The following is a 26,723-nucleotide window of genomic DNA, read 5'->3' as shown; positions in this document are numbered from 1 at the left end:
AGAGCTGGATCTGCTCCCTCTATTTCTTTTATCTTGCGTAATTTAGTTTCCATCTTTCAGTCACTGAGACAGTCAGTCATGGTCTATGCAGGGCACTGCAGCCTCCTGACCAATGGAAAGTTTGTTTTAGGCCTGCCAACCCTCTGGAACTAGCCTGGATTCTCCAGGAACAGCATCATCCTGTGATTCTCCTTTGGCCATATGGAACAGCAGAATATATACACTGCTTTGAAAATAGTATTCATTCACTTGAGGAATATCCAGGAAAATCTAGAAGACATTTCATAGGATATTCATGTAGGGAAAGCACTAAAAAGAGATCCGGGGTGACATTCCCACCAGTGTAGGGGTCGGTTCTCAAGCCTGACTGAAGCTGAAAGTTGTAACCGGAGGCCTATGCCAGGGATGCACCACTTTGGCTCTCCAGCTGTGTTAGACTGCAACTCCCATCATACCTGACTATTGGCTCTGTGCCTGGGGGTTATGGGAGCTCTAGTCTATCAATAGCTGGAGGGCCGAAGATGTGCACTCTTGGCCTATGTTATGGTTTGGATCACCCTAGAGAAAATGTTATCTATTCCAGACTCTGCATGTTGGTTTCCATGTAGAGATGTGAATACCTGGGCAGGGTGGGGATGGGGATGGAGGGGGGTGGGGATGGAGGGGGGTGGGGATGCCCCCCCATGAAAAAAAGCACATTTCTACTGCTGAAGCAAAAAGACTCCCCTGATGAGCTATGATTTGCAGAAGTGAGCAAGCAGTCAAATATAAATGGACTTTATGTTTTGAAATGACATGTTCCATACACCTCTCCTCTCCCTATCTAATCCTCTTTTCTATTTTTAGGATCTTCTCCTTCCATAGAAGAGGAGCAAAATCAGCTATGGATACTTTTTATGCAGGACGTGACCACAGAAAATTGTTGGTTTGATGAAAATATTTTGGAAAATCTACAAATAAATTTGCATGATATGCTACTGCTTGACCATTTGCAGTTATTTAGCACATTTTTTCTTCTTCAGCTATTTATGGTGAGAATAATCTGCAAACTAGATGAGCCAGGTGTGCTGAATGGAGGCAAAATCTATACTCCAAACTCCAAAATTTTGGTATGGGACTTCATTAGTGATAGCATGCCTAAGGGATGTGCAAATTAGTTTGAATTCAAACCGGCTTGAATTTGAACTGATTTGAAGGTTCAAACATGGACCAAGCAAGGCATTGAATTGTCAATGCCGGTCCGAGTTTGAACCAAGCAGAGCCTAGTTCTATTTGAACCGGTTCGAAGAGGCTCGAAAACTTGACCCTCCATTTTAGGTTCTGGTGGCCATTTTGTGACACTTGCTTTGATTTGCTGAGCTCCTGCTTCCCTGATTGGCCAGATGTGTCTGGCCCTCTGGTAGGCTTTTAAGTGGTGCCAGTCCTGGAGAACTGGTACCCTATTGGCCCTGGGGGAGGGCAAGGGTGGGTGGGCTCCAAGGAGGGAGATTCAACTTCTGTATAAAGGCAAGCCCTGTGGCCTTGAAATCACTCTGTATTGCTGAGGTGTGTGAGAGAGAGCAGCCTAGCAGCTGCTGCTGCTTTTTTGGCTGTGGAGGTTCTGTCTCTCTGGTCTGGTCTTTGCTGCTTCTGTGTTGGTGAGGTCTTTCCTGCCTGCACTGCTGCTTGGTCTTTGTTGTTGTTGTTGTTGTTTTTGCTTCACTCCCCTTCTTTTTTTAAAATAATTTTTCCTGGCTGTGTGTGGCTGCTGTCTGCTTTCCCTTTTGGAGTTTTCTTTCTGCAGTGAGTGAGTGTCTCCTCCTGCTCTGCCCAGCTTCTCACTGCTGGTGGGGTGGATACAGGCCTCTGCCTCATTTTATTTTTTTTTATCATCCTCCCTTCCTTTTTGCTGACTGACTGGCTTTTGTTTGGGGGGGGCTGGGTTGACTCTGTCCCCAGCCTCAGTCCCTTCCCTTCGTGCTATTTTGGATTTTGAGGATGGGGGGTGGTGTCTTTTTGCTGTTTCTCTTTGGAACAGGTGCTCCTCCCCCACACCAACCCTATCGCTTGCTCCAGCAGTGGCCAGCGGCTGCCTCTGCCTGAACCACAGGCCTAGCCTCCTCCCACCCACTTTTCTCTCTCTCACCTTTTCCCCAGCAGTTTCCCAAGTTTTTCCCTCAATGTTTTATTTTATTTTATTTCACTCAGTATTTATTTTAATCTGTTTGTTTGTTTGTTTGTTTGAGTGGCCATCTGCCCCCCCCCCCGCCCCCGCAGGTGATTATGCTGCTGCCACTGGCCAGGTTTCCCCCCCTCCCCGGCCTCTGTGTGTGTGCTGCAGCTGGGGCAGAAAACATTAGGACAATGAGGGAGTAAGTTATTGCTTTTTGCTGCCCCCTTTGTCCTTAGGTTTTTTTAAATTAAAGAGGTCCTCCTTGGTTGAGTTTGGGGGAGGTATTTTTTCTGTGCTCTTTTTTTTAACAGTTTGTTTCTTGTTTTTGCAGATTCCCCTTAGTTGCCCCCCCCATTTTATTGCATTGTTGTTGTGGGTGGAGTGGATGAGTAGGTGTTTGGGTTAAGGTTTTTTTGGTTAGGGTTTTTTAGGGGGGGGCATTTTTTTTTCAAATTCAATTAATTTTTATTAATTTTATTAATTCAAATTTTATTAATTTTTAACAATAATAACCATTAACAATCATAATAAACACAAATGGACTTCCCGCGCACCTCCTTTTGTGAAATAACAACTATAAAGTTTACCCTTATTATAATATTAATTAAAAACACAAATTTAAACCTTTAAAATAAAAAAAAGAACCACTAATCTACCTAACCTGCATTTCAAATTTCAAATCCTGCTGTAAGATCAATAGTAGGAAAATAATTCTTTAAATACAACAAAAAAGATCTCCAATCTTCCTTGAAACGCTCTAAGCTTTAGTCTCTTATCAATGTTGTAAGTTTTGCCATCTCTGCATATTCCAAAGTTATTCCTAGCAGGAATGTTTCTGGCTTCTTAGGAAATGTCACTTTAAATATTTTCTTTAATTCATTATATATCATGTCCCAATAGGCCTTAGCCTTCCCACATGTCCACCACATAAGAAAAAAAAAAAGTACCTTCAGTATGCCCACACTTCCAACATTTGTTTGAAACATTTTTATACATTAATGTCAGTTTTTTGATGTCAGATACCATCTGTACATCATTTTGTAATAATTTTCCTTCAAAGCATAACAAGCAGTAAATTTTAAATCACTCTTCCATAACTTTTCCCAGGCTGCCATTTCTATATTATGTCCAACATCCTGAGCCCACCCCATCATAGTTATTTTAACTACTTCCTCTCTTGTCTCCTCCAAAAGTAACATTTTATACATTTTAGAAATTAATTTTTCATCATCTTGGCATAATTCCTTCTCAAAATTCAAAATCTAATCCTCAAATCCAACTTTAAAGTCTTTCTTCCAAACCTTCTGTCAACTCTCTCCAGATCAAGAACTCTGGGGTTTCTCAATGTTATCCATTCCTTTAACCATATCAAACAAACAGCATCAAAATACAGCCTTAGCTCTGGCAAGGTAAGACCACCTCTTTCCTTTACATCTATTAAATTCTTAAAGTTTATTCTTGGTCTTTTCCCCTGCCAAACAAACTTAGTTATATCCTTCTGCCATTTGCCCAAGTCAAATTATTAATTATAGGAATAGTCTGAAAGAGAAGTAACATTTTAGATAAAACATTCCTCTTCACCACTGAGATTCTTCCCATTAAAGATAGATTCATTTTAGACCATCTTTGCAAATCATTTTTCACTGAGTTCCCATTTTAACATAATTATTAAAACAAAAGACAAAAACCGGGCTCTTCAGCCCAATCCCTGTATCAAGTGACTGGCATATGAGAAGTCGTGGTTTATCTTGAGTCAATCCTTTAATCCAGGATGACGTAGGAGGGTTTTGAAGCCTCAAAACCCTCTTATTTCTCCTGCTCGGTCTTCTTTTTGCAGAGAAGCAAACAGCTACGCTGGCAGTCCAACCAGAAGTGTTTGGGTTAAGGTTTTTTTTGGTTAGGGTTTGGGGGGGGGGCATTTAAAAAAAATATTTCTAAAAGCCTCTGGGGATTGGGAAGATGTCTGAACGCTGTCTTGCAAGCAAGGCTTGTAGCAGGGTGGCAGGCAGAGGTGGGAGGAGTCTCCCAGCTGGTGTGGAAGGGCGGGGGGGGGGGGAAGAGGACAGCACGGGGTCTCACAGGTCCCCATTGGTGAATTCTTTGCCCCTGGTGAGGTGGCACGAAGGCTCTCCTATCCAGACTACCCTGCTGCCACTGAGCCAGTTTCAGGTACACTACCAGTGCTGCCGCCCTGTGTGGAGCCTGTGAGTGTGGGGGACTCTCCTGCCAGGGAAACTGCTTCCATGGCAGGGTGGAGAAGAGGGGCTTGATTGCTGGGAGTGCAGCCAGACTGTCCCTCTCTCTTGTGCCCCCCCAATGCTCCTCTCACCACTCAGTGGGGAGATGCCCAGGTCGTGGCAAAGTCCAGTTCTGGGGCCCAGTCTGACTCTGAGAAGGGAGGGTCTGCTGCTGAGGCAGAGGCGCCCCCTCAGCCAAATCCGGGCCCTTCTTCTGACACGCAGGGTGGAAGGGGGTGGGTGATGGGGTGGGCGACCACCAGCAGCCCCAGTAGAGCTGCCTTTCCCAAAATGGCCCAAGACAGCATGCAGGACTTTGGAGGCAAGCCAGAGCAGCAAAGTTTGGTGGCATTTTGAAATCTGTCAAAATGCCGCAGCCACTGCTTGCTGTGTTCACTGCAAGGCACAGGTCAGTCAGAGGAAGGATGCCAAACATCTGGGGGTGACCTCCATGTGGCGACACATGAGGTGGCATCACCCAGATCTCGTTGCCTGCACTGATAGCACTAGTGCGTCCAGAGTGCCTGCGACTCACGCTGACAAGGGCCATGCGAAGGCTCCAACGCTGAAGCAGGGCGAACTGCGGGCAAGAAGCATCCTGGTCATGTGGCCCCACGTCTCCTCACCCGCCTCATAGGGGAGGTGATGGCCACATCATCTTTTGTCATCTTTGTGTGGGTGGGTGTAGTGAAGACCAGAGGTTTTTTCTTTTGTGTAGATAGTGTTTTGGAAGCTTTGGTTTGTGTAGATAGTTGGTGTGTAAATACTACAGCTGTATAGATGAGTATGTGTATATAAAATAACGTTGTGCCGTGGAGTCGGTGTTAACTCCTGGCGACCACAGAACCCTGTGGTTTTATTTGGTCGAATACAGGAGGGGTTTACCATTGCCTCCTCCTATGCAGAGTGAGATGATGCCATTCAGCACCTTCCTATATCACTGCTGCTGATATAGGTATTTCCCACTGCTGCTGATATAGGTATTTCCCATGTACCGCCAATGATGAGTGAGTGGTCTGGTGCCACCACGTGTCTAGGGCCTGTGTGGCCTCTAGCAAAGATGTGGTGGACCTGCCAGTCTGAGGTGGTTTTCCTTTATTGTATGTGCATGCATGAAGAGCAGAGCTCATTCAATGTGGTGTGTTTTTGCCTCGCCTTCATTCTTTGCAGTTTGATGCCGGGTTGGTTTTGCTGCCTTGCATTGTAGTATCTTGCTATGTGTTTGTTTGTGGCTGTAGAGGTGTTTGGTTTGGTGTTCTTGGTTTTGCAGTTGTGCAGGCAGGTCTGTCTCTGTGGTCGTTTTGGGGTTTGGAGCTGGTTGGTTTTTTTAGTTGTGTCACTGCCTGTGATTGTGGCCTGTGATTGTGGCCTGCTGAAGTGCAAAACTAGGGTGGGTGGTAGGCACCCATGGGTGTCTACCACCCACCCAACCCCCAAAGCAATCAGACACTCCTGCAATTTTTAATGATTTTCTGAAGATTTTTCCAATTTTTGCATTTCCCCCATAGGAAATAATGGGGATTTGAGGTAGCCCCATCTATATCTTGGTATACATTTCCAATATAATCTTAACTGGAAATCTCAAAGATTGTATTCTATCTCCATTGCACGTAAAACTCTCAATGCTCTCTTGCGATTTTACTACTCCAAAGGATGCCAGTATATACCTATGGCTCTCCAGGTTTTTCCAGCAAAGATTGTAGCTCAATTACTTTATGGGGTCCCACTTTGGATTCAGGGAGTAACATCTGAGATGGAAAGGGTTCAATCAATATTCCTTAGGGCTATTTGGGGGGTACCCAGATGTGTACCTTATTCAGCGTTATGTTTGGAATCTGGATCCCTTACTATTTTCTTTAAAGCATGGGAGCTTACTTTTATCAGATGGATCAAACTTTGCTTGGAAATTCGGGAGCCCTCCTATTTTTGGTATTTATGGAGGGATTCTTTTCCTAGCCCTTGGCTGTCATATGTCAACAGTAAAATGCTGCAAATGAGTCTATTTCCTTCTGAAATTTTATTCATGGGAACTGAGAAGGCGAAGGGTATACTCATACAATGTCTTCATGACACTGAGCATCAGGATCTAGTTTCTAGGGGAAATAGGACCTGCTCTCCTCTATTCTTTGGTATCACACCCCCTTTGGGGAATAGAGGTGCTAAATATCTAGCTTCCCTACACTTTTTAAAGTTTAGGATAGCATTTACTAGGGCCTGTATGAATGTGTTGCCCTCAGCCCTTTTGGAAAAAATATTTGATAAGGGATTGTCAGACTCTGACTTATGCCCTTGTGGTGCAGGCCTCCCTGAAACTGTTTCACATATGTTGTTATATTGCTCTTTTTACTATGATACTAGGAAAGAATTTATATTCCCTCTGCTAGAGCAATTTCCAGGAAGAGCCGACTGTTTTTATTTGAATTTCTGTCTAAAGGATCAAAATAATGAGGTTACAATAATTTCTGTCTAAAGGATCAAAATAATGAGGTTACAAAGGTGTGGTGAAATTCTTTTATGTTGCTATTAGATTAAGATCTTGTCTAAGGTTTAATTCATAGGAGCTTACAGTTTTATCCTGTTTTTATGTGTTATATAACTGTTGGTACATTGTGTTTTTAATCTTGTTTAAGCTTTCTTGTATGTTTTCTGTATGGCCTATGGCTGTCATAAAATTGATTGACTGGTTCGTTGAGCTGGCCTCATCTGCCCCCTTTAGGGTGCCTAGGCACCCCAAAGTGGGTTTGGGGGCAAGAAATGTTGGGCCACAACTCCCCCCTCAAGCCCCAAGCCAGTGGGGTTCATGTTTTTAAAGGAATTTTTTAGTTTTTTCCTGTTTGACAGTTTTCTCTTCTCTCAATGAATGGATCCCATTGAGACGAAGCATCCACACACTGTGAACTTGCTGTGACCTGTGAACTGTTTGTGGATGCTTTTTGCCTTTTAGAACTGATTCAAGTTGGGTTCTAATTTGAACCAAACCAGGGGGTTCAATTTATATACCGTCTTTCATAAAACTCATCACAAAGTAGTGGTGTGCATGGAACTCGTTTCTGCAATTTAGTTCTGATTTGAACTGGACTTTGGGTTTTAGAACCGGTTCAACAACCTGGATGGCTTTAATAGGGGACTGGATAAAGTCATGGAGGAGAGGTCTATCAACAGCTATTTGTCTGAGGGCTATAGACCACCTCCGGCCTCAAAGGCATGATGACTCTGAATACCAGTTGCAGGGGAGTAACAGCAGGAGAGAGGGCATGCTCTCAGCTCCTGCCTGTGGGCTTCCCACTGGCACCTGGTGGGCCACTTGTGAAACAAGATGCTGACTAGATGGGTCTTGGGCCTGATTCAGCAGGGCTGTTCTTATGTTCTTATGAACCCATCTCTTTGGTTCAAATTCAAACCAAATTTGACCATTGCATGGAACCACGTGATTTGCACATGTGCGGAGGCTGGGTGCGTGGAGGCAGGGGGGAGTGCCTGCAGGGCTGAGAGGGGCCGCTGGGGAGCTGCCGCCGCCGCCACCAAAAAGGGTAAGGTCCCCTCATGCCTGCCCCCCGAACCCGTTTAGATACTTAGGGCATCCCACCCTCTGCTTGTAAAGGGGAATCCTTACCCAATTCCCCTTTACAAGCAGAGCACGTGAACTGGTCAAATCAGGCTGAACCAGTTCAATCTGAACTGGGCCCAGTTTTGTTCAAACTCGGACCAGCCCACTCTTTTGGGGGCTAGTCTGGTTCAGGCTCGAACTGGTTGAACCAGGCTAGTTCAAATGGAACCAGTTTCCATTTGAACCAGTTCCGCACACCCCTAACCCTCCAAGTGTCTGCTTCAGAGAGCAAGGATGTATGGGAAGGCAGTATTGGTGGGTGCCCCAGAATTACTGAACTCCATCCCATTAGAGTCTTGCTAGGCTGTATGCCTGAGCATGGCAGGATCTATTTGGGGCACAGAGTTGATTTGGGAAAGGGTGAGGACATGTCACTGAATGTGATTAATTATTATTCTGCCCCTCTGGAAGGCTTTTTGTTTATTTTTTGCTTTTGTTACCCACTTTGAGCTTTGAGATAGGAGCCCTATTCACACATTAGCCTCATTCAGACATTATAAAATTGCCCTGCTATAGCTGAGTACAGTGCGGTGAAAGGGAAGGCCCTTTAATCCGTAAGACCACTGCACTGCTGTCTGCCAGCCTGCACTGCTGCCCAGCTCTGTGCTGTGTCTGCCCCCACTGCACACTCATTGAGGAGTGTGCAGTGCTAACTTGTTAACTTGGCAAAGAGGCACCTTTTAACGTGGTGATTCTCTTTATTTAGCAGGGGGGAAGTAACTGGCCATCTGTACATTTGTACAGCACAATAAGGTCATTCTCATAACCAGAACTACCCGAGTTAACCCTCTTCTACCCAGGTAGCTCTTGTCTGCAGCCAGCGGAAGCTCCATCCCTGGGTAACTCAGATTGGCTACCCAGGTTAAAAGTAAGGTAGGAGGAGAACAAACGCCTTTTACCTCACTTCCAGGTTGGCTGTACCGCTGCCTCTTCCAGCCCTGCTTTCCGGTGGCTGGTGACCATGCTTATGAAAGAGTCGGCAGGGGTGGGGGGAGGAGGGGATGGGGCCAGGCAGAGTGGAGAGGCTGCAATGCTGAAAGTAGCAGCCCCAGTGCTCATGCATTGTACTGTGGGATCCTGGAGAACCCAGTGTGAAATTGTCCCCTCCTATCAAAAGTTCTGGAGCTCACTGCCATGTTGCTCATGTGGACACACAAGTGGCAGAGCCCAGAAGAGGCTCATGTCGTGTGGGAGCAGGAAGATAAGAGCCTGCCTTCCCTTCTGCTCCCCCACCCTGTTTGGTTGTGAGAATGATCTTGTTGTCTGGAAAGGGCTAGAGCGAGCTACAGGGTAAGCTATAGGTCTAAATCATCAATAAGCAAACAAGCAAAAAGCTGTTTCTAGTCCTTCTAGGGTTATTAGGATGAATCCAAGGGAGAAGGAGATTCGAGAGAGCTAGAAACAAAGCAGAGTGTCCTTTGACTCCTTAATCTGTTCCTGAGGTCCTATGGCAGCTGCTGTTACTGCATTTCTTGTTCCAGCTGTGTGACTTGAGCAGCATTCATTTGTGAGGGTACTAAAAGAGTACTAATTGGATTTGTTTTTCATCATGCCCTCCTCATGTTACTCTGTTAAATTAATTGTCACTTATTTTCAAAGCCGTGTGCTTCAAGCTGTATCCTTTTCCCTCTGGGCTAGATAATTAGTTGCTTTGAATGTATCTCATTTTTTAAATGTGTGCAAGTTATCTAGTTCCTTTGTTGCATGCTTTACAACATGTCCGGATAATAGCATCTTAGAATTTTAGAGTTGGGACTTTGGAGGTCTTCCAATCCAACTCCTTACTCAGAATATTCCAAATAATCCTGTACAGAATTCAAATAGTATCTGATTCAAACAGTATTTGAATCCAAAATGTCTGTTACAGATGTTCAATAGTATTTGACTATGATTGTCACCCTGTTAGATAATGACTATTTAATTTTCTTCCTGATAGAAATGCTTTGCTGTGTGCTAGAATGCAAAACAGGAATGCAGGATGGTGCCATATGGATGCACTCACATTCCTTGTGGCTGTTTTGCTTTATATATTTGTTTTATTTATATTGCTCTTCCTCCAAAGACCTCAGAGCAGTGTAAGTTAGGGCTGGACAATATTGGATCCGGAATTCTAGAAATGGCCCGATATCAGTCTTTTTGGAGGATATAGTTGATTATTCTGATCCAAACTAGGGGAGCCTATTTCATTCTGGGATTATCCAATATGGTCTTGGGGATTTTCAGAGGATTTTGGGGAAATTATCCGCATTCCAGAGTCCTAAATGGTGGCAGAAACACAAAATGAAGTCTGCATATTTTCCCCTCGAGAAAAAAGCTGGAGGGGGAAAAGCCATCTTCTGTCATCTATCTGCCTGCCTGCCTGCCCACCCATGCATTTATTTCTTTATTTATCCAATTATTTGCTTACCAATGTAAAATGAAGCAGTATATTCTCAGAAGTTACATCACATCCCCCGCTGTGATTCTAGAATGTGGCATCACTTTTCTTCCACGATTCTCTGATACAAGTACAATTCCTGGGTTACTTAAAAAATAATAATTTAAAAACAACATGGTCAGACTTACTTGTAATTAAATGCACAGAGTCCTGCCATCCTCACCTACTTGTGTGCAAGCCTTCAGAGCTCCATGTTTAACCAATTTTTTGACAACACCCCGCCCCCCATAGACCTCTATGGAGATTTTCTCTAAAAATTATTGGATTTATGGAAGGAAATCTGATACCAGTTTCGAGACCAGAATTCTGAAGACTCCAAGGGATCTGAAACTATTATCTATGGTTCTGGATTGGATATGGATCCAATGCAGAATCTGCGATCATGCACAGCCCTAGTGTACATTATGATGTTTATCCTCACAACAACCCTGCCACCTCCAGCCTCAGAGGCAAGATGCCGCTAAATACCAGTTCAGGGGAGCAACGGCAGGAGTGGGGGCAAGCCCTCACCCCCCTACCTGTGGGCTTCTTGAAGGCATATGGTGGGCCACTGTGTGAAACGGACTAGATGGGCCTTGAGCCCAATCCAGTAGGCCTGTTCTTATGTTCTTATGAGGTAGGTTAGACGGAGGGATAAGTGTCTGGCCCAGAGTCACCCAGTGAGTTTCATGGCTGAATGGGTTCTGAACTCAACTCTTCTCAGTAGTACCCCAGTACTCTAACCATTATGCCATGCTGGCTCTGGTTCATCAAAGCTCAAGCTTGAGTATCTTCCAAATAAGTCATAGGACTTCCCTGTTTTGGCACCCATAGCACTGGAATCAAAATCAAAGTAAATATATAAAGCTTGGCAGCTGAAGGGAAAGGCCAGGGTGATAAGAGTAGGTGGGGAGTAGTAGTTGCAGAAGGTCAGTCCCACATTGCATTCCTGCTGTGCATTACCTACTCCATCGTCTAATATGAGAGCACTCTCCTGGTAGTGGAAGATTTTCACTGTAGCTCTCTCTCTCCATCCACTTTAGGCTCTCCATCCACTTTAGGATGGCAGTGGAAGGGTGAAGCCCTGTGGCATGATGATACAGCTGGGCTCAGCTAAAGCATTGACTGACATTTCAATTAGGTTTGTTTTGGGGGTTTTCTTGTGCTGAAACTCAGGGCTGTGTTTCAACCCTTGCCAAATTTATATAAACTGTCAGTTTCAATCCATCCTGGGATCTTTTTCGGTTCAGTCACTTGCCATGAAAAAAACAACAATGTTGAATTCATATTTTTTTTGTGGGGGGGGAGAGATTGTTTCAGTCATCATGCTGCTATATAATACTTCTTTTTAAAATTGTGAATCCTTTGGGGACAGGGAACCCAAAAGGTTTGTTGGTTTATCCTTTATTTTTCTATGTAAACCACTTTTGAAACTTTGTCGAAAAGTGGTATATAAATAATAATAGTAGCAGTAGTCATAGCTCGTGTATGTAGCTCAAATATAAATTCACAGCAAATGTACCTAATGGGATCCTTCTTCTGTTGCTTGGAGCAATCTAATTAGTATAAACTCATCAGCTTTATTTTTCTCCCTGAGTGCTTTTCTACCCTGAAGGAAAAATATCCTTTCTGAGAGCCCATTCCCATAAGTACTGCTGAGCCAAAACAACTTATAGAGTTTTGGAGTTTTTTTAAAAAAAGAAAAACATGTGTAACAGTACCTGTCTGTTCAAGTGATTTTGGCACTCCCTGTGAACAAGTCCATTTATTCATCTCAATTGCTTTTACTTGCCTTCATTCTTGGTTGCCCTCACTTTCATTTGCCCTCACTTGCCCCCAGAGCCATCATCATGTCACCAAATCTGATTGTTTGTGTTGACCTACATGATTTTATTTACAGAAGTCTGGTGATACCTTCACATCAGAAGCAGCATTGTGGCATCATTCCTGGTCAGAAGGGATCACCCATTGGACTAATCCAAGAAGGGGGAAACAAAAGCAGTCGAGAAAAAATCACGATGCAATCACTGAGAAAAAGTGAATATTCACACAAAAGTATTTTTCAAGAAAAAAATATAGTTTGTTAAAATCACCAGGCTTGACTCAAAATTGGAAACTGGTAACTTTGGGGGGCAGCTTTACACATCATGAAGTTTTATACAAAAGCTCCAGTATCCACATATTGCAAAGTAGGGTTGTGCATTTTGGTGTTTTGTTTGTTTGTTTGTGGCCCAAATCTGAAACACCCACATTTCATTCTTTGTTCAAAATCAGCCAAACTGAAACACCCCAATTTTGTTCTTTGTTTGAAATTGCAAAATCTGAATCCAAAATTTTTTGGATTTTAAAAAAACAGCCCCAGTATGAAACTAGTGGGTGGGGGCAGTAGTGCCCAATTGGTGGAAGCTACCACCCAAATTTCAGAGGAATTGGGCAAAGGGCTGATTTTGAGTGAATTTTTGAAGTTTAAGATTTTTCCCTTAGGGAATAATGGAGGTTTCAGCAGCCTCATAACTGCACGGGGGGGGGGGCACTGGGGTGGCCCAGAGCGAGTGGTAGTGTAGTGCACATGGGGTGCCAACCCATGAAGTACAGGGTTTTGTTCTGGAGGTGTTCTGGGTGTAGATTCTCTGGTAGCATATGAGAGTGGATTCATGGTTTGTCATTGAAAATCTCATATGCTACCAGAGAATCTACACTCAACACCTCAGAAACAACAATACCCAGTACCCCAATGGGTTAGCAACCCACGGGGGTGATTGGCACCCTCTGTGCACTACACCACCACTTGCTCTGGGCCACTCCAGTGCCCCCCAAGTGCAGTTATGGGGCTGCTGAAACCACCATTATTCCCTATAGGGGAAAAGCTTAAAGACCCTCAAACTTCAACAAATCACAAAAAAATCAGCCCTTTACCCAATGCCTTTGAAATCAGTGGTGGCAGGAACCCATGGGGGTACTACCACCTGACCCACTCTTCCACCCCCAGAGCCCCCTTTCTGCCTCAAATCTGCCCCAAAGAACATAACAGCACACATCATCAACAACAGCAGCAGAGCTTTGCTGGAAACCAGGTTTCCGAAGCAAGATCACACAGATGCAGTGGACTAGGCCCTAGGGCCAACAACAGTGCCCTGCCGTCCCTCCCACAAGCATTTTTTGTCCACAAGCAACAGAGACACAGCTACATCTGTGGCACCCGGCCATAAAAGTGGGTTAAGTAAGGAAGGGTGAAAACAACAGCAACATTCTGCCAGTGGAACAGCCAGGTTTGGCCCGCCTCCCACCTACCCAAGTAGAAGAGTGATGATCCTGACAACAATTGCACACATTCTTTTGGTGCATTCTTTGACTTTTCTGCAAATAAGTGGAGCCTGTGCCACCACACAACCTATTCAATCTAGTTGGAATAAAAATGATGATGATGCTAGAAGTTACAATATGACCCAATCTTCATTGCAAAGAAGAAGTCTACACACACACACCAGGATGTCCATCCATGAGGTCCCAAAATTCAGCACAACAGCAAACCATCATAGGCAGGCATTTGGATAGATAGATAGATAGATAGATAGATAGATACTAAATAGGGAGCAGCAGAGAGACACAATATAACTACGGTATGAATTGAACAGAATAGATACAATTAACTAGGTGGAAAGACAGAAATGTTTTTTTAAAATCATTTTGGCATGAATGAATGCATTAACCACCTACCCTTAGCCACCTAAAATCACAAGGCTACCCTTAACCACCTACTAGTATGGGGAAGGGGATTCCTCCCCACAGAACCCCTGTTTGAACTTCTTCTAAACTAAACAACAACACACAACTTTTTAAATTCAATTGCAACCCCAAACCTCCCCACTCAGTCAGTCTAGGGCACTGGTGGCTGGCACAGACACACAGCAGGCACAGTCAGGCAGCAAGGGGGTTAAAAAAAAATCTTTCTGGAACATAAAAGAAACAGGCTAGAGCCCATTTTAGGGACTATGCCATGGCAGTGGGGGCGGTGAAGAAACATTTTTTCTCCACCTCCATTGCACCTGCTCAGTGCAGACAAACAGAGCTGTTTCATGTGCTCCACACATCCCCCCAGGTAATGTGGGAGGAATCATCCAGAGTTCGCTGCGATCAGTTTGCTTGCCACTTTGCAGATAAAGTTGCTTGCATCCATGCCAATTTGGACTCCAGAGTTTTGGCAGTTCCGGCAGACGTGCCTCTGGTCCCATCTGGTCTCATTGTTTTGGATTCTTTTCAGTTGGTGTGGCCTGTGGACAAGATCCTGGGCAGTATGCAGTGTGGGCAAGATCCTGGGCATCGTGTGCTCTTGACCCTTGCCCTTCATGGCTAATAAAAGCTGCCAGGGACGGTACAGGTAGATGATTGGAGGTGACTATTAATGCCTCATTAAGGGAGGGCAGGATGCCACCGTGCCTCAAGGAGGCGGTGGTAAGACCACTACTAAAAAAGCCCTCCCTTGATCCCGCCAACCTGGACAATTATAGACTGGTCTCTAACCTGCCCCTTTTGGGCAAGGTGATAGAGCGTGTGGTGGAGTCCCAGCTGCAGAGGGTCTTGGATGATACGAATTATCTGGACCCTTTTCAATCTGGCTTCTGCCCCGGGTATGGGACTGAGACTGCCTTGGTCGCTCTAGTGGATGACCTACGCCAGGAACTAGACAGGGGGAGTGCATCCCTGTTGGTTCTGCTGGACCTCTCGGCGGCTTTCGATACCATCGACCATGGTATCCTTCTGGGCCGCCTCTCAAGTATGGGAATCGGAGGTACTGCGTTGCAGTGGTTCCAGTCCTTTCTTGGAGGGAGGGCCCAGAAGGTGGAGCTGGGGGACTACTGCTTGGCTCCATGGCCGCTGGTCTGTGGGGTCCCACAGGGTTTGGTCTTGTCCCCCATGCTGTTTAACATCTACATGAAACCGCTGGGAGAGGTCATCTGGGGACTTGGACTGAGTTGTCAGCAATATGTGGATGACACTCAGCTCTATCTCTCCTTGTCATCTGATCCTAGGGAGGTGGTGGATTTCCTGAATCGGGGGCTGGAGGCCGTGATGGGTTGGATGTGGGCTAATAAACTGAAATTGAATCTGGACAAGATGAAGGTACTGTTGGTCAATAGGAGAGCCAATCGGGATGAGGAGATTTTACCGGTTCTGGATGGGGTTGCACAGGATCACACCCATCCTGAAAGAGCTGCACTGGCTGCCAGTGTGTTTCAGGGTCCAATTCAAGGTGCTGGTTTTGACCTTTAAAGCCCTTAACGGTTTGGGCCCGGGGTATCTGAGGGATTGCCTGCTCCCAAGGGTTGCTGTCCGCTTGACAAGGTCATCTGAGGGGGCTCTGCTCTGGGTGCCTATGATGAAGGAGGCTCATCTGTTGTGCACTCAGGACAGGGCCTTCTCTGTTGCTGCCCCCAGACTTTGGAATGCTCTCCCAGTGGCCATTCGCTCCTCAGACTCCATCACAGTTTTTAGAAAGCTTCTTAAATCTTGGCTTTTTACCCAGGCTTTTATATGACTGTTTCTACTGCTGCTTCGATGTGTTTTTACTCATTTATAGTTTTTATGCTTGTATTTTATAGTTTTTAAATTAGATTTGTTTTATTTTTTAGTTTAATATTTTAATTGTCATTTTTATTGTATGTTTTTAACTTTTGTAAACCGCCTTGGGGTTGTTTTTAATGAAAGGTGGTATAGAAATTCAACAATCAATCAATCAATCAATCAATGCAATGCTGCAGATGAATCCATTTTCCCAGGCTGGCATAGCCAGCCATAGGAGGCTGGGCTCAGCCTGGCAACAAGGCATCATGGCATTATGGAATCTTTAGTTGAGACATGCAATGCAAACTAGTTCTTTCTCTCCCTCTCTTGAATGAGGCAGAAAGGCAGAGAATGGCGACTGAGTAACTAACTAACTTGTTGAATGAATTGAACCAAACTCCTTCCTTCAACCCCCCCCAACCCTTGCAACTTCTTCGACATTATCAGAACAAGCAGCACAGAGTCAATTGCATTACAATACAACACATTCTTAACTAAATCATTCATGCCAAAGGAAACTGGCCTCAGGGAAGCTGTGTGCGCTTTTTGCATATCTTATCTTCTGCTAATCCTTTTTACAAACCCTCAGTTGCTGGAGTGGAGAGACCAAAAGGACAATTTTCATGCAATGCTGAAACGGATGTCCAAGGTTTTCCGAAGAACAAAACATTTGGGTCCGAAATAGGGTCATTTCGATTCGATTACCAAAAAAATTGGTTTTAATTTTCTCATTTTGATTTGTGTACAAAATGTCTGAAAATGCCATTTTCGGGCACAAAATGTTTTGTGGCTGAATCGAAATGCACAGGCCTATTGCAAAGGAATCAACAAAGGAACTGATAGCCTAGGAGGATAGTGAGCTCTACCTTACTGGAGGTTTTCAGGCAGTCTGGACACCCATCTGTTGAGTAAGCTCTAGCTCTGGAGTTCCTGCATCAAGTAGGGGCTTGTACTAAATGGCCTGCAAGGTCCCAACTCTATGATTCCCACTCTATGATTCTTTGATTCTATGCAGCAGCTGAACTACCATTGGGCAACTGTATTCAGTGAACACAGGCCACCCAATGGGGTCAAGGCTGCCAGCACTGACCTCCACAGCCATTCATCCACCTGCTTCCCTCTCTCAACAGTGCCGGCAAATAGCTGGCACATATGGGGCCAGGGTCAGGGTAGTCACTCATTAGTTCACCGGCCCCTTGCTCACCTGTCCTCTGGTCCCTCTCCCTCTGCCTTTGTACATAGGCTAATGATATTACCAACCGAAGACACACATCAGATGGTAATGTGATGAATCCATTAGCCCATGTGCAAGGAAAAGAGGCAGGCTGGTGAGTGAGCGAAAGATGGGTGGCAACTCCCCTCCACCTGGCCCTGGCCCTATGCATTCCAGTTCTTTGCTGGCACTGCTAAAGAATGGAGGCTGTGGAGGCCAACAGCAGCAGAGGGGGAGCAGGAGCTACCAAAAAATCTAGCTGCGGGCAGTGCCCACATTGTTGCATTACTGATTCTGTGAATCACAAATATGCCTCAAATTATTGTAATAATCATCAACCTCATAAGGAAATGCAGACTTTTAACTACAAATGCTAGAAGGATCCTTCAGAGCAAATGTAGGTTTCACTTGACAACTTATTATGGTCTGTTTTAAAAAATAACATATACATGCATAGTTTCTAAAAAAAAAAAAAACCAATCAGGCTCAACATTCTTCATTGTTAACAGCATCATTTTAATAAAAATGGATGTGTCAACAATAAAACTGGATATGTTGACCATTCATAATCACAGAGTCAAAACATACAGAACTTTTGTTAGTTTTTGAATGCTGAGATTAAATTTTAAACATAGTTTATACAATTGAAATCTTGGTTTTGACTGGCCTTTAAACCTCTGAGACATCAGCCTATGGAGTGACTGACACATTAAATTTCCTGTTTCTCCCCTGGTAGAAGTTATCAAGCTGTTGCTGAGAAATTTGTCTTCTAGATACAACTGGCCATTTGTCTCAGTTGTTATTTGCTGAGGGTTTTTTTTAGATCAAATGGGAATTGGATTTTTCACAGATGCTTTCAGGCAGCATGACTGCACTGTGTAGGTGATTTGTTAAGTGTTCACTTCATAACTAATCACAGATGGTTCATTAAGTGTTAAAAGCAGAATCATTACTGCTTTACATTTATGAATTCAAAAACAGATTGTCTTTACTTTTACCATGGCGTAGAAGAAAAAAATAGTAAATTATATTAACTGTCCATAAGGACTGAGCAGCAAGACTAGGCAAAGCAAAATACATTCAGACAGGACTGGACCACCCACTAGGCAAACTAAGTGGTTACCTAGGGTGCCAAGTGGTGGGGGGTGCCAATGGTCTGGGTCGTGTGCTGCCAGTGCTGTCACCCCCTGTCCCTGCGGATAGGTGTACCTCCCATTGTCAGAGTGAGTGGGTGAGTGGGAGATCAAGCAGGTGCTCCCAATCCCACCCATCCATTTCACTGCCTCCAACCATCGCTGCAGCCACTGGCCTGCTGTGATGCTACACCAATGCTTCCTTGCTGTACCAATGGTTCCTTGTTCTGCATGTCAGCCACTGGCTAGAAGGATGTTTTGAAAGTATGGAATGTGCTAAGTCAAATATAAATGTTTCCTCTCTGCACAAACTTCAAGACTATTTATTGTGTGTAATTTATTCCTATTCTAAGCTCTCCCTTTTTAGGCTGCAGAAAGTTGGTATAAACATGAGAGCTAATATGAGCAAGGGTAAGCAGAAACTATACACATGGCTCTGTGGAAGGACTAATGCGTAGCATGATGCACATGATGTGTAGCAGCTCCTAGGATTTAGAATGTGAGGGGGTCTGTTTTAAAATCGATAATGTGTTTGTTCTCATCATATGCCTAAGAGGAGGACTGATATTATTCTCAGATGGGGATTTGAGGCTGAGAGAGGGCAGCTGGGAAATTGTCATAGCTCAGATCTGCTCCAGAAAAAGACTCACAGTGAAACTCATAGGCTGCACCATATGTATGCTTCAGTTCCTCAAGAATGTAGAAATAACTCAGAATGTCACATCTGACACATAATTCATGATTCTCCCTCTCCCTTTCTTTCTTTTCTTTTCTTTTCTTTTTTCTTTTCTTTTCTTTTCTTTCTGAGAAGCAAGTTTTTAGCTCTGAAAATATGCTTGAAAGTTCATGGGCAACAGCTGCTGATATCTCAGAAGCCAGAGAATGGAAAGAATAAGATTTCAGTGGCTGGGGTGTAGGACTTCAGTTTCCATGCTATGATTCTGGACACTGAATACAGTGACAAATACTGCAGGCGCAATATACAAAATAAGACAAATCATGCAAATTCTCACAATTTGAATAATTTATGTCGGCTCTGGTATTTAATAGAATTCAGATGATCTGGTTACTGTGTGTGTGTGTGTGCGTGTGTGTAGTATCCAGAGCCCTTCTCAAGGGTGGCATGGGGGATGGGTGGCCTGGAGCACACACAGCTCAGCAACCCCAGAAGAGCTAACATTAACCAGAAGCTGAAGATGGCAGACATCTAGGGTTGCTACAGAATTTCACCTTGTGAAATCTTAAGACAAAATTGGCGGTCCCTGTTTGGGTGAAGCATCCAAATATTTTTTTTGAGATAAGTGAAAAATAAGACTAGTGACATTTCTCAGGGAAGATTGGACCACTGAGGCTGCCAGTGAGTTTCACAAGGTGGGGCATTTCTCACAATCAAGCATGAGGGAGCGGGGGTGGGGCTAGCAGGGAGGAAGCCTTGGAAAGCTTCTCTATCCTGCAGATAATCATTCTGTTGGTGGTGGAACATGGATTGCACGTGCTGAAGCAACATGGGATGCATCATCCCGGCTCCTGGAAATCCCACAATACACTTCACCAGTGCACAATGCATTGTGGGGATCCCCCCAGTGACGGGCAGGTGCCCATCAGTGTTGCAATGCTGGCTGAAAACAGCCAGAGCCACACACAGTCAGGTAAATGGTGTTAAGGGAGCACTGCTCCTTAACCTCATTTAAGAGGCAGACTCCCTAGGCGGGTTTGCTGCTGAGGTGCCACTGGGCAGTTCTCATGGGCAGCCAAACTCTGGCTTGGCTGCCCTAGACCAGTCTTGGCTGCTCATGGGAAAAGTCTTGGTAAGTTTCAACACACTTGCTTGGGGGAAACAAGTTTCAATAAGTACCAAAGCCAATCAGAGAAATTTGCAAATCCCTATTGACAATCAAAGCTTTTGAAGGGTCCAGCAGACAAGAGGTAAAGCAAGTGCAGAATACCAAGGTTGCAAGTTTCAATGCAGAAGACAGGGTCATGGTGCATTTGTGTGAACCATGACAACATCTGGGCCTCCAAAGAGACATGCTCTCTTGCAATACCTGGAAAAAAATACTATAAGATCATTCACACGACTGTTGGTCCCAGGACCAAGGGGTAGGGGAAAGGCAGGATTGGTTTTACTTTCCACACACACAAGTGCAGTTTCCCTGCAGCCGCACCACTCTCACGCCCACATGATTTGTGCTGTAGCGGGTGGCATGGCCATCTGGAGGCCAGGGAAACAAATCAATGCACTGCACAAGGTGACTTAGTGGAACTAACTAGTGTGACATCCTTGCATTAGTGCAACATGTTTATACTGGTGCAGTGTTAGTCTGGATGCCAGTCACTGACTGCGTTACTTGAGAATTCCTTTGTATCAGAAGGATTTTCTGGCAGTGGATGAAGATAATTTTGCTCCATATAGCAAGGTTAAGAATATCCATTTAAGAGTCACTTGTGGCAAGTTATCTTGTTTAAGAGTTAATTCAAAGAAAGTTGCTCATTTCAAACTTATTAATAGCCACAAGGATTGTCTGTGCCAGACATCAGGGCTTTTAAAAATGTATAACCAGACAGAAAATGTGTCGTTCCTAGATAGATCGATAGATAGATGCAAGTGCAGTTTTAAAAGAAGTTTTGTGCAGTTCAAAAAACAAGTCATGCAAAAGTTGTATCATGTCAGATGGTGTAAAAAGTGATTTATAAAATTGAGTAATGTAAAATGAGTGATCTAGGCTTTGTTAGCACCCCACCCCAGCCAAGAAGAGTGGAGCCCTGGCTTTAATGTGAGTCATACAGACTGCTCATTCTCTGGGTTGAATGGCCAGCCCATGCAGATGACCAGCAAATGACTCGCCTGTGCTAGTTTGGGGATTCACTGGGAGAGGGAAAAGAGATGAGGAGCTTGAAGCTTACCCAACACCCACCCTTCTCTATTGGTTCTGCCTCCCTCTCATCTGCAGGGCAGGACCTGCAGTCCTCAGGGCCAAGAAACTGCTCTGTCTCCCTGAGAGACAGCTTTTAAAAGCTATGAGGACCAACCAGGCCCATCCACAGCCAAGCCAAGCCAAACCAAGCCAATTGCCGCATGAATCACTTACTTCCTGTTTTGCGTTTGGGCACTTGAAAAGCCGTATGGAGGCTCCCGCCTGAGCAGATTCAGCAGTAACAGAGTGCAGTGAAGGGGTTAGGGCAGAGTGGGCTGAGAGGGGAGAAGGAAGCAAGCCAGAGACTAGCTAGTAAGTGGGCCCTACACACACCCACATACTGTAACATTGTGTACTTCTGAATTATCCTTAAAAAACAAAATCCCTTCCAGACATTGGAAATCACCAACAATCCTGGTCATTGCTTAGACAGAGCATTAGATGTGGCCAAAATGGACACTTATGACAATCAGAATTCACTGGTAGTAACTTCAGTTGAGAAGTGGATGCTCTTCATCTCTTGGCACAAAAACTGTAAAGACGTAAATTTAGAAAAGAATTTGCTGTTGTAATATCTGCATTGTCTTAAATAATTTTAATAAATATCCTGAAAATATTAACATAATATTTGGGTAAGATAATTTTCCATTACACAGACTCATATTTGTCCTTCCTGAAAGAAATTGTCCCATGTTCTATATGCACAAGCAAGTGGCTATCTGTGCAAATTACTACAGGTACCTAATGAATGCCCTGTTGCACTGTGAATTAGGTCCAATAAGGGACATTTGAATTCTTATTTTAGTGCCCTCATATACCACTTCCCCTCCGTGCACACGCACATGTAAGTATGCTCCGCATGGCTTACATGAGGCTCTAAAGCATTGACTGAGCTCTGCCCTGCTTAGCTTGAAGACTCCAACAACCCTGCATGCTCTCTGACCATTTTCTGAAGAGGAAATCTTGCACCTACTTTACAAAGCTGATGGTTAATGACTTTACTATTGTGCCCTAGTACATTAATCGAAAGAGCTCCCTGACTCCAGGGACAGAACAATAAGCAAGCAGTAATACATCTCTGTGTTTATTCATTAGGATGACACAAACTGCCCATTCTTTATTAATGGATCTGAGTCACAGGATCTATTGAATTGGAAAGCCATTGAGATGATGGAGCATGCCCCGTACCAGGCTGAGTCGGTCTGGCTCTGATTGCTTATTGTCTATGTCTGTCTGTCTGCCTTGTCTGCTTACCAACTAAGAGTCCTTTTAAAGTGTCTCACAAGAGTGTGAGATGTAACAAAATTAATGCTGCTGAATAAAAATACATCCTTCTAATTAGTTTACTGTTTAACTTTTCTAAATAGAAAACACATCTCTTCAACCAAGCTTTCTCAGCTTTTTAAAACTTGTTTTTAAATTGTTTTGGTTATTTAATTGGTGTTTTATGATGTTTTAATTGTTAATTATTATTTTATGCAGTTTTATAATTTCTGTTTTAATTGTTAATTGATTTTAATGGTGTTTTAATGTAAACTGCCCTGAGCCTTTTGGAAGGGCGGTATAAAAAATTTAATAGTAAACAAACAAATAAATAAATAGCTAACATCCAACATGTTGGCACTTTTAAATGACCAAACAGCTTCCCTTTTTTCTTTCCAGAGTACCAGGAAGAAGCGTAATTGTCCGGGTGAGGCTGGAGTGTGAGTGACTGGACTTGAACCCAGACTTAGAGGCTATGTTCTCCAGCTCAGGGTCCTAAGATTCTGGAGCAGGGGGCTGGAGAAACCCCCCTTCATGCACAGGTGCATCTTTGTGCATTGCACTAGTAAAGCATTAGACTGGATATCAGCCACAAGTAAAAAACCTCAGAAACTGTCTTCTTCCACATGAATTTGCCAGACCTGTAAGATCAAACAGAGAGGGCCTCCCGAATGTGCCACCTATAGGTTAGGTTTGTTTGGTGGCCACTTGCGGTAGGGTATCTGCCGCACCCCAGTGGTGATCCTTTCTGGATGCAACACCCTACTTAAGGAGGTTGGCCCCCTCCCTTCTTTGTTTTAGCTGACTTGTGGAAATGGTATTAATCAGACAAAACATGGTGGCTTGACTGTTTGGGTTTTATCTTCAGACTCAATTTTTTTTTGAGATTATGTCTTTGTGTTTTTGATCACTGGCCAACACCTGGGCCAGCACTCTGCATGTGCAATAGTGCGAGTTTCAAACTATCACTGTGTGGTTACTTGAGTGGGGTAGGGGCAATTTTAGTTGATCTCCCCCTTCCCTCTAAAGCCCGCTGTGCATCACCAAATTAGGTTCCTGAGGGGCCATGCACTGTGCTATCCAGAGGTTGGCCAGTCCTTTCAGGATTTTAATAATTTTTTGATGTTGTTCCAAGGTGCTGGTTATTATTACATATAAAGCCCTAAACAGCTTAGACCCTGGATATTTAAGAGAACATCTTTTTCACCATGAGTCCCATCTCCAGTTAAGATCATCTGGAGAGGTTCGTCTCCAGTTGCCACCAACTCATTTGGTGGCTGCCCAGGACCGTGCCTTCTCGGTTGCTGTCCCTGGACTTTGGAATGCTCTCCCTATTGAAATAAGAGCTTCCTCATCTCTGACAACTTCTTAAAAGGCACAGAAGACACATTTATTCACCCAGGCTTTTAATTAGATTTTTAGTTTTAAATGTTTTAATGTTTTCAATGATTTTTAATTATTAATTGACTTGATGTTTTAAATGATTTTAATTGTAAACCACCCAGAGATGCAAGTTTTGGGTGATATAGAAAGAAAGAAAGAAAGAAAGAAAGAAAGAAAGAAAGAAAGAAAGAAAGAAAGAAAGAAAGAAAGAAAGAAAATTGTATTATTATTTTTAAAAATGTGGTATGTGCTGCCCTGGGACTTTTTTTGTGGAAGAATGGTGAATTTCACTTTTTTATGAAAGTAAATTTCACTTTTCTGTGAAAAGTGAATTTCACTTTTTTTGTGAAATAATCTCTTTATTTAGCAGGGGGAGAGTAACTGGCCCTATCCACCCCCAGGACAGTACCTCCAGTGACTGTTGCTGGTGTCTATCTTATGTTTCTTTTTAAATTGTGAGCCCTTTTGGGACAGGGATCCATCTTGTTTGTTTGTTTGCTTATTCCTCTGTGTAAACCGCCCGGAGCCATTTTTGGAAGGGTGGTATAGAAATCAATCAATCAATCAATGGTCTCATCCCCCCCCCCCAACACCCCGCAATAAATAAAAAATGCATTTCTGTTGATATACCATACAGAGAGGGCCAGGATTCCAGAATATTTATAGCTGGTCTAGCCAATCCAGAATTTATTTCAAGGATGTTTCTGGCAATCTTTTTTCCATGATGGCACTCCAGGCTGGCAGAGAGCGCCTCCCATGTGGAGCCTCCCTATCGTGTTTGCCTCCCCTGCCCCCTGTGGCAACTCCACGTCCTAGAGGCTGGGAACCTAGCTGGGTGCCATGTGGCAAGAATTACCAACTTACTACTCACTGCCATAAGTCTGTAACTTTATTGTAGCAAGCAAGACACCCTTCTTTCTGTATCTCTTCCCACTTGAGTGGTTACTTCTCCCTCAACTTCAGGAGGTTATCATTTCCTCACACCAACCTCTCCCTGCATTAGCTTGTGAGAATAACCAGGTGATTCCCTTCTCCTCCCTCCCTCCCTCATTATCTCTCCTCCAGTCACGGAACAGAGTGTTATCTGGTTAAAGAATTTAACAGCTGGGGAACAGAAGAAGTCTTTTTCTGTGCTTGTTTATTTAACTGATGATGGTGTGTGTGCCGAAATGCTTTTATTGATGTGTACCAACTTTTATTTTTGCGCAATAAAGGGTCTTCTGAAGAGTGTTACGATTAGTGCATTACATCGCTGGTGTATCAATTCTCCCTGCAGAGGCAATATAGTGTGCTCAGATAATTCCACTCTGCATGTCCTTCTCTCCCTTCTTTCTTCTGCCTTTTCCCTTCCAGGCTGATACAATTTTATTTTCTATGGCAAGCCTCCCTTAAGCCTCCCTTCCGGGGGACTTGGGCTTCTCCTTCTCTGGCATCCTTTGTCAGCCACAGCATTGCAGGAGACAGCCCCCTTTTTCTTCTGGAGGGCCTGGGCTGTTCCCTGAAGACAATTTTATTTTGCTTCACCGCAGGAAGGGCAGGTGTGTGTTCACATATCATCCAGATTTACGTCGAAGTCCCTGCAAGCTATTGGGGAGCACTCTGTACACGATTTGGGTTTTTCATTGCGCATTGGAGCTTAGCCCAATTTATGTCCGGGGTAAAAGGAATTGTGTCATTTTGTTGTTATTGTTTTGTAAATTTGAATATCCAATACGCCCCATAACTCACAGTATTTCACCCCTCTTAATCCCATGGTAAGACCCTGTTAAAGGCTGGGGGTTGTGTTCCTCACAACCAGTCAAGATCTGCCCATTCCATAGCCTTCCACTTACTTGATGTAACTCCAGGGATTCGCAGGTGCTTGTTGAGTACAGCTGCATTCTACTTTCTTTCCTCAACTTTCCTCAATTTTTCCTCTACTTTCTTTCCTCTATATAAACTGAGGGATTATGGCCATGCTCCCATCCAGGCCCCGATCAGACCCACATCTGCATAACTTCAGCAAAGTTGCCACATCATGAACCTGATAAAATTTCAGATACTGGAAGACTTAATGAAGAAGCATTCTGGGAGGCAGAGGGTGTCACAGAACTCCAGTGCTCTGCATAGCAGTCTGTGCTCAAATTATTGGGGAAGCGGGCAGAGGGGGCCAAGCCCCTGCATTTTTAGTGACATCCCCCCTTAAGCACTTATCATGGTTTGGCTAAAGTAGGGGGGCCAAGGGGGTGGGGCTTGTGGGAAACTCCTTCCTTAGCAAAATACAAATAACTTATGAAAAAGTTCCCCCCACCAGTTCTTTGCTGTTAGAAATCAGCGGGTTGTCTTAAATTCAGAGCCCTCTTCCTTTCAGGTTAATACAGTATAACCTGTATTTAACCTGTATTTTTTTAAGGGGGTCATCTTAAATTCAGAGCCATCTTCTATTCGGGTAAAGATATTATTTTTATTTTATTTTTTAACAAGGTTCGGATTATTTCCTGTACTGTGCTGCCTTTGACTATAGCTCTGGCAACTGATGTTACATTCAATGTAATGTATTATTCCCAAGTTCCTGTTCAATATAACTAACTCTGACAACCTGCACCTGGGAATACCAGCTTGGGATACCACCACCACCCACCCACCCCTGCCCACAACTGATGCAGATTCCACAGATAACTTGTTAAGGCTTTTTTTCCCCCTCCATGGAGGAAAGTGGCACAGAGGATGGCAGACAAATAGAGAGCATTTGGCAGGGACAGTTCCAGTGGGGATTGCTAACAGCTCCTTAATTAGGATAACTAAAAATGAAAGCGCCAAACCATATGGACAGAGCTTTCTAGTTTCCTGTGCAGTTACACTC

General features: G+C 44.0%; 1 long non-coding RNA gene across 2 annotated transcripts; it reads left to right on the top strand.

Moving 5' to 3' along the window:
* Positions 1–1,488: 1,488 nt before the first annotated feature.
* On the top strand, positions 1,489–25,106 carry LOC128352901 (uncharacterized). Of its 2 annotated transcripts, none has more exons than XR_008320694.1 (4): positions 1,489–1,545; positions 12,313–12,449; positions 22,898–23,040; positions 24,004–25,106. It is a non-coding gene; the product is annotated as an uncharacterized LOC128352901 (long non-coding RNA). The 2 variants fall into 2 exon arrangements; XR_008320695.1 differs by having other exon boundaries at positions 1,489–1,637.
* Positions 25,107–26,723: the final 1,617 nt, after the last annotated feature.

The sequence above is a fragment of the Hemicordylus capensis genome, chromosome 4 (genome assembly GCF_027244095.1).
Source record: "Hemicordylus capensis ecotype Gifberg chromosome 4, rHemCap1.1.pri, whole genome shotgun sequence".
In the NCBI taxonomy this organism is placed as follows: domain Eukaryota; kingdom Metazoa; phylum Chordata; class Lepidosauria; order Squamata; family Cordylidae; genus Hemicordylus; species Hemicordylus capensis.
Note: the sequence above shows the minus strand (reverse complement) of the source record. Positions and strands in the feature narration are given on the sequence as shown.